We start from the raw sequence: 6,382 nt of genomic DNA on the forward strand, positions 1-6,382 counted from the left end.
TTGTGTTACACTCAAATACAATACCATGTTTTCAAATGGGATGACTTAAAACATGTTTATTCTGATCTACTTCCAACAGGATGGAGAAGTGCAGGTTACAGATGAAGGACCATGATGAGGGGCCATCATGTTGATCCAGCCAGTGCAAGGATAGTGACAGAGGGAACAGAAGTCCTGGAGAACCTGGATGTTCCAAGTGCCTTCACCATGTTAATGGTGCTGATATACGCCATCAACCTCAACTACCAAAACAACTGATGAAAACGTTTGAGGTGTTTCAAAAAATACTCCTTGAACTTGATGGACTGAAAACCAGCCCGAAGGTAATGTTGCAAAGGAATATACTGCTGTCCTAAAAAGTGTAATTATGAAGTGGAAGTTTTAAGTTTAGTTAACATACTAATAGAAATAAATGTGTTCATTGATCACATCCATCATGTGTACCTGCAGTTTGTTTGAAAGACACATATGGACGCTAGATGTTCACGCTGGATTCTCACACACTTGTTGGCACTAAGTTGCTCGTCTACTGGGTCCACGAAGCTAAAAGTACTGCACGTTTAGAGAGGTGTTGTTTACACTTTATGACCCTCCAATGCCGAAAGACTCATTCACGCCTTCATTTCCTCCCGACTGGATTACTGCAACTCAGTCCTCCATGGCATCAGCTCCAGCTCCATCAACTGACTCCAACTCGTCCAGAACGCAGCCGCAGGACTCATCACCCGCAACAAAACCTGGGACCACATCACCCCGGTCCTAAAGAACCTCCATTGGCTTCCCATCTCCCACTGCGTCACCTACAAATCCTGGTCCTCACTTTCAAAGCACCCCACCATCTGGCCCCCCCTTAACTGACTTTTGTTTGTTTGTTTTCTGTAAAGCGTCTTTGTGTGTGGAAAAGCTCTCTACAAATTAAATGTATTATTATTAGTATTATTATTTTGCAGAATGTCCTGATGTTGAACTGGTATTAAGTTCTCTGAGGTGTTGGACACAACATCAGAAGCACCTCAGTATAACGCAGTACAACTTTAGAACAAGCACAAACAACATTTGAACAAAGCGAGGTTTTGACCGATGGTGAGGTAAATTTCATCACAACAAACCTCTGAAGGCGCGTCTGTTCTCCACACTATGTGAGGAGATGGAGCTGAACATTCAGCTGTGGTGTTTCACAGCGAGGCTAGGTGGCTCTCAAGAGGGAAAGTGTTGTCCCGAGTCTTTGAGCTCACAGAGGAAGTTTGTGTGTTTTTGGAGGAGGAGCAGATTCATGACGTTGCAAACAAGTTTAGTGATGAACAATTTCTGATGAAACTGGCCTATCTCAGCGATATATTTAGAAAACTCAATGAATGAAATCTTCAGCTTCAAGGCAGAGACAAGCGCCTTCCTCACCTGGCAGATAATATTAGCACATTTACAGGAAAGCTTGAGATGAGGGGCAGACCACTTTCTCAAGGAAATACTGGTTCCTTAGAGAATCTGAGGGGTTTTGCTGAAACCAGTGATTCTGGAGCCACCACAGTGATTCCCATCTCTTCCCTTACCTGTATGACTGAGTGAGGGATCCATTCAATGCAGCAGCACTCACTGATTTCACCTCTGATGAAGAGGACCAGTTCATTGAGATGACATCTGCCTCCACCCTGAGGCTGAGGTTTACAGGCCAGACATGAGTGAGTTCTGGCTTGGTGTGGAGGGGAGCATTCACTCTGCTTCCCTTCACCACATCCTCTCTCTGTGAGATGGGCTTTTCTGCTGTCGCCTCACTGAAAACACAGATCTAAGACATGACTTGAGAGTGTCAGTATCAACCTGCAACCTCGCCTTGAAAAGATCCATCCATCCATCCATCCATCGACTACCGCTTATCCTGTATTCAGGGTCACGGCTTTGTTCTCATTCTAGCAAAGTGAAATGTATTCCATTTTTCTGTTTTGGAAAAAGCTCACAGACTGATGGAGCAATGACCAACATTACAAAAAGTTTAAATAGAAGTTGCTTTTTCATTTGTACAACATTGACAAATATCTGCATTTTTTTCTTTTGTACGTTATTTCAATTAAGTGAAACTTTGTTTTGTTGGGGGGGGGGGGGGGGGGGGGGGCATGACTGGAGACGCTTGAGAACCACTGGATTAGAGAAACATCGTGGAGATGGTTTTTGTATCACTCTGTTTCACTGTGGGGTGGACAAGACTTTATCTTTGGCTCTGGAAGTAAACTGTACGTAACAGGTAAGGAGAATATTTCATGTCCCTTCAGTTGTTTTATAGAACAAGTTGAAAATGTGTTTTAATGAGTTTCTGCTGCTTCAGGCTTCTCATGTTAGTTTTTCCATCATTAGTAGAGAATTCTTGTGGCCGTGAAGCTGTTGTTCTATTAAAAGGTTCATAATTCCTGAAACAACGACTCAAGTTATTTTTTAATTCTGCAGGAGATTAAACAGATTTTTATATATAAAGTAAGTATAAAGTATAAAGTATTTGATCCCCTCAATAATTCAGCAGAATATAATATTAGAAATGTATTAAATTACGTTGTAGAGGATCAAAATTCAATCATTTTTAATAGTAAAATTGACCTCATGACATTCATGTTATGTGATGGTACGGTATGTTTGTGGAAGACATATTTATACATAACAGCAAACAGATACTGCAGGTGATTGTACAATAAATCTAATTCATGCATATTAATTTATGTTTTTTAATATATGATTCAGAAAAATAAATGACACACGTATTTCGAGGCACTATTAATATAAATAGTATATGATACTCAACTTGATTTCAAATATAATATTGTAAATATAATTTTGAAAGTATATATTATATTATACTATATTATATTATATTGAATTTGCCCAAGTTATAAATAAAGTTACGAAAAAAAATGCATTGCGTATGCATATTTTCTTTTGTGTGTGTGTGCAGTTTGAGTATTTTTGTAAATATATATTATATGTAATATATATTGAAATCATTTTAATTACTTAGAGATGAAGGTAAATATGTCTAATATTATTATATCTATATTAACACTACTGAATCAACAAAATGTGATAACTATGAAGATATATAAATGTATCTTAAATATCATATTATATTATATTGTACCATATGATATATCAAAATTGTTATGAAATAAGTAAATACATTATTATTTGTATCATTTTCTTAAGCAAGATTAAAATAAATGGTGGGAAACATAATATTATCATATTAGCAACTATATTTTATGTGAAGGTGAATATGGAACTTGTAGTAATATGTAGATAAGCCCTAATATAGGAAATACAATTCAACTATATTAAGATACTTTTCATAGTTATAAAAGCTATATAAAGATATACAAATGTATCTTCATAATTATATTATATCATATTTAATGATATTATATGTAAATCCCCCTCATAGGTTAATAACATCTAAACATTTGTATGTAATAATATACAGCAGTCATTATTCCTATTTGACATTTCATTCATTTAAAATTATTCTGACAAACGTCTAAGTATATGATGGTAATTAAATAATATGTTATACATGTTGAAATCATCACAATTACTGTGATACGAAGGTGAATATTGTTATAATACGTGTATTAGTCCCTTCTGAATACACAAAGTGGTATAACTGTATAAAGGTATCTTCATAATGATATGATAGTATATGATAGTATGTTATTGTTGACTGTGTGAATGTGTGTCTGTGCTGCTTGTTGCTGCTGTCAAACTTCAGATGAGCAGGTAATGAAGCCCGTGGTGAGCGTGTACCCAGCAGCATCCAGAGCCCACCTGGAGGGGAAGAGCTCTCTGCTGTGTCTGGCCTCAGACATGTTTCCTCCTCTAGTCCGGTTCTCCTGGAAAAGACGAAAGGAGAATGGTTCTCTGGAGGAGGAGGTGCTCCCTGCTGTGGGAGAGCAGCTGGAGATCAGAGAGTCGGGACACGCCGCCGCCATCTTGCTGCTCCATCAACAAGAGATCAGCACATATAAATACCGCTGCTCCGTCCAGCACGAGGGGGGCACAGTGGAGGCCCAAGCAGAACAAGGTACTGAAGGCTTGGTGACTGTTCAGCAGTGATTCAGCATCATGTGGATGCACTGCTGTCCAAGATATCAGAGGAGCAGACGACTGACGTCGCTCACTGTCACTCCTTTTCCCTTCCAGAGGTTCCAGCTCCAGCTGCCTCCTGTCCTCCAGAGAGAGAGCCAGCAGACCTGCCAGCTCTGCAGCAAGCTGACTGTAAGATCAACTGCTGCCCCCTTTAATATAATATATATGATATGTTAGAATAATAAAAAGCTGCTTGGGGTCGCTGCAGTGAGGACTTAACCTCGATACATGGGGTGCCAACTCTACCGACTGAGCTATGCGGCGCCCCGTTATGCTGCTATTTAAATCATTGTCCTGGCTCCATCCCTACAACGCTTGGTGGGCCCTTATTGGTTGTTTTTAAGGAGGGCCTTTGAACTTTCATTCAAATTGTAGCCGACCTCTGACTTCATGCAAAGCTGGTTTTAAATAAAAGTTACTCTGATGAGAGAAGAGATGGGCATGAGGACTTAGGACACCAGTTCCAAATATCAAGCAACCACATTTATTGTTTAGCTTTTTTGCTCTTTGTTACTGTCTTAGTCGTCAGACCAAATGTTCTTCAAAAGAGGATAAACCCGATTGGCCTGACATTTCCTCCTCACATGTTTCTATCTAACAAAACATTCTGCTTCAATCCATATTTGTTGGCATTTAACCTTCAAACACTACATTTTCACTGTTGTGAGAAAGACAAAGGGAGGCAGCACCTGTATTAACGGGGAAGTCTAGCAGCCATCAAACAGCACCAGAAATTACATTTATAGAACCGAAAAATCATAATTCACCCACTTGTTTAGGACAATGACATCATCAAATTAACAATAGACATTCAAAACTTCAATCTACAACCTTAATAGAAGTAAAATATGAATGTAAAAATGTCTTATGAGGGCTGATCTGGGACAAGCTGTTACTACAGACTTGTGGACAGCTCTTACCACAGAGTCATATGTAACCATCACCTGTCATTTCATTCAGAACGGGGAGTTGAATACTCTTTAATCATTAAATAAGAGTACTGGAATATGGAAGTTACTTACGTGTGTGTGTGTGTGTGTGTGTGTGTGTGTGTGTGTGTGTGTGTGTGTGTGTGTGTGTAACAGTGTCCTTCCAGTCTCAGTGCAGGGTGAAGCTGCTCTGCCTGCTGTACACAGTGCTGATAGTGAAGAGTCTTGTGTACTGCTGTGGACTCAGTCTGCTGATGATCTCCAGAAAGAAGGGACGCTCCACCAACTGCTCACATGCTGACTGATCACCATCACATCTCATCAATTCATCTCATTCATCACTTTAATTATATTCACAAATATACATGATGACTTGATGAGGTTGGTTGTATGATGTGTCTTTTTATACAGGATAGATACAGTCATCCTAAAAATATAAATACATATTTAGACATTATATTTACAGTAATTCAGTGTAAACTCTTTGTAGTGTTACTTTGATAGTTAAGATGAATAGTTAGCTGACTGGTTGATGTTTTATTCTTTACAGTATTTTTCTGTGCTTGTGTTTGTTTTTAATACATGATTCAGAGTGTGGCAGATTTGTCAAATTATTTCACTGTAAGATTCTTAATAAACTGAAAATTCACAGTGTTTTATGGACATCCTTGTTTTTATGGATTTGAGTTTGGTTTCATAGCAAATAATCAGGAACAGAATCAAGTTTGTTGAGTTTGTTGGCACCAGTAATGTGACTGTGGATGTAAGTCGCTGTGAATATACTTTCACACAGCACCAAGAACAAATGTACAGGAAAATATGCATATAAGCACACAGCTAAACAAGGACAACAGAGCTAAACAAAGAGAAGCAAACATATACACACGGCTATTATATACAGCTATTATAGTCAATAGGTGTGGCAGTCCCACCAGGTTCAGTGCTGACCCCCTTTTATATTGGTGTCAGTGTGGATGTTAAACTCTATGCTGACGACACTGTCCTTTAAACACAAACAAACAGCAGAAGTTTTAGCTTTGAAGCATTTGATTGAAGCATGTATTTTTTGACACTGAACTATTACAGCTTCATCAGGATGACATGGATCGGCAGAGCTACTGATTATACCTAAACTAACATTCATATTCATGTACATTTCAAGACAGAATCACAGAAGTGAGCTGAGGATTTGAGCTGCTTCTCTCACAGATTCCACACACAGATCAAAGCAGTGAGTACTGAGCGCTGAGCTGAAGTTCCCAGAATGATTGTGTAACCAGAGTGGATGGTTGTAACTGTCGTTGTGTTATTAATGTGAGAAAGGATGCAGA

The 6,382-nt window shown here is 38.7% G+C and overlaps 1 gene segment (V, D, J or C); it reads left to right on the forward strand.

The window, feature by feature from the left end:
• The first annotated feature begins 2,121 nt into the window (after window positions 1-2,121).
• LOC311012272 (immunoglobulin lambda constant 6-like) lies at window positions 2,122-5,714 on the forward strand. The segment is given in 4 exons: window positions 2,122-2,239; window positions 3,746-4,057; window positions 4,177-4,251; window positions 5,208-5,714.
• Window positions 5,715-6,382: the final 668 nt, after the last annotated feature.

This window comes from Eutrigla gurnardus (assembly GCF_963514095.1).
Source record: "Eutrigla gurnardus genome assembly, chromosome: 4".
Taxonomy (NCBI): Eukaryota; Metazoa; Chordata; class Actinopteri; order Perciformes; family Triglidae; genus Eutrigla; species Eutrigla gurnardus.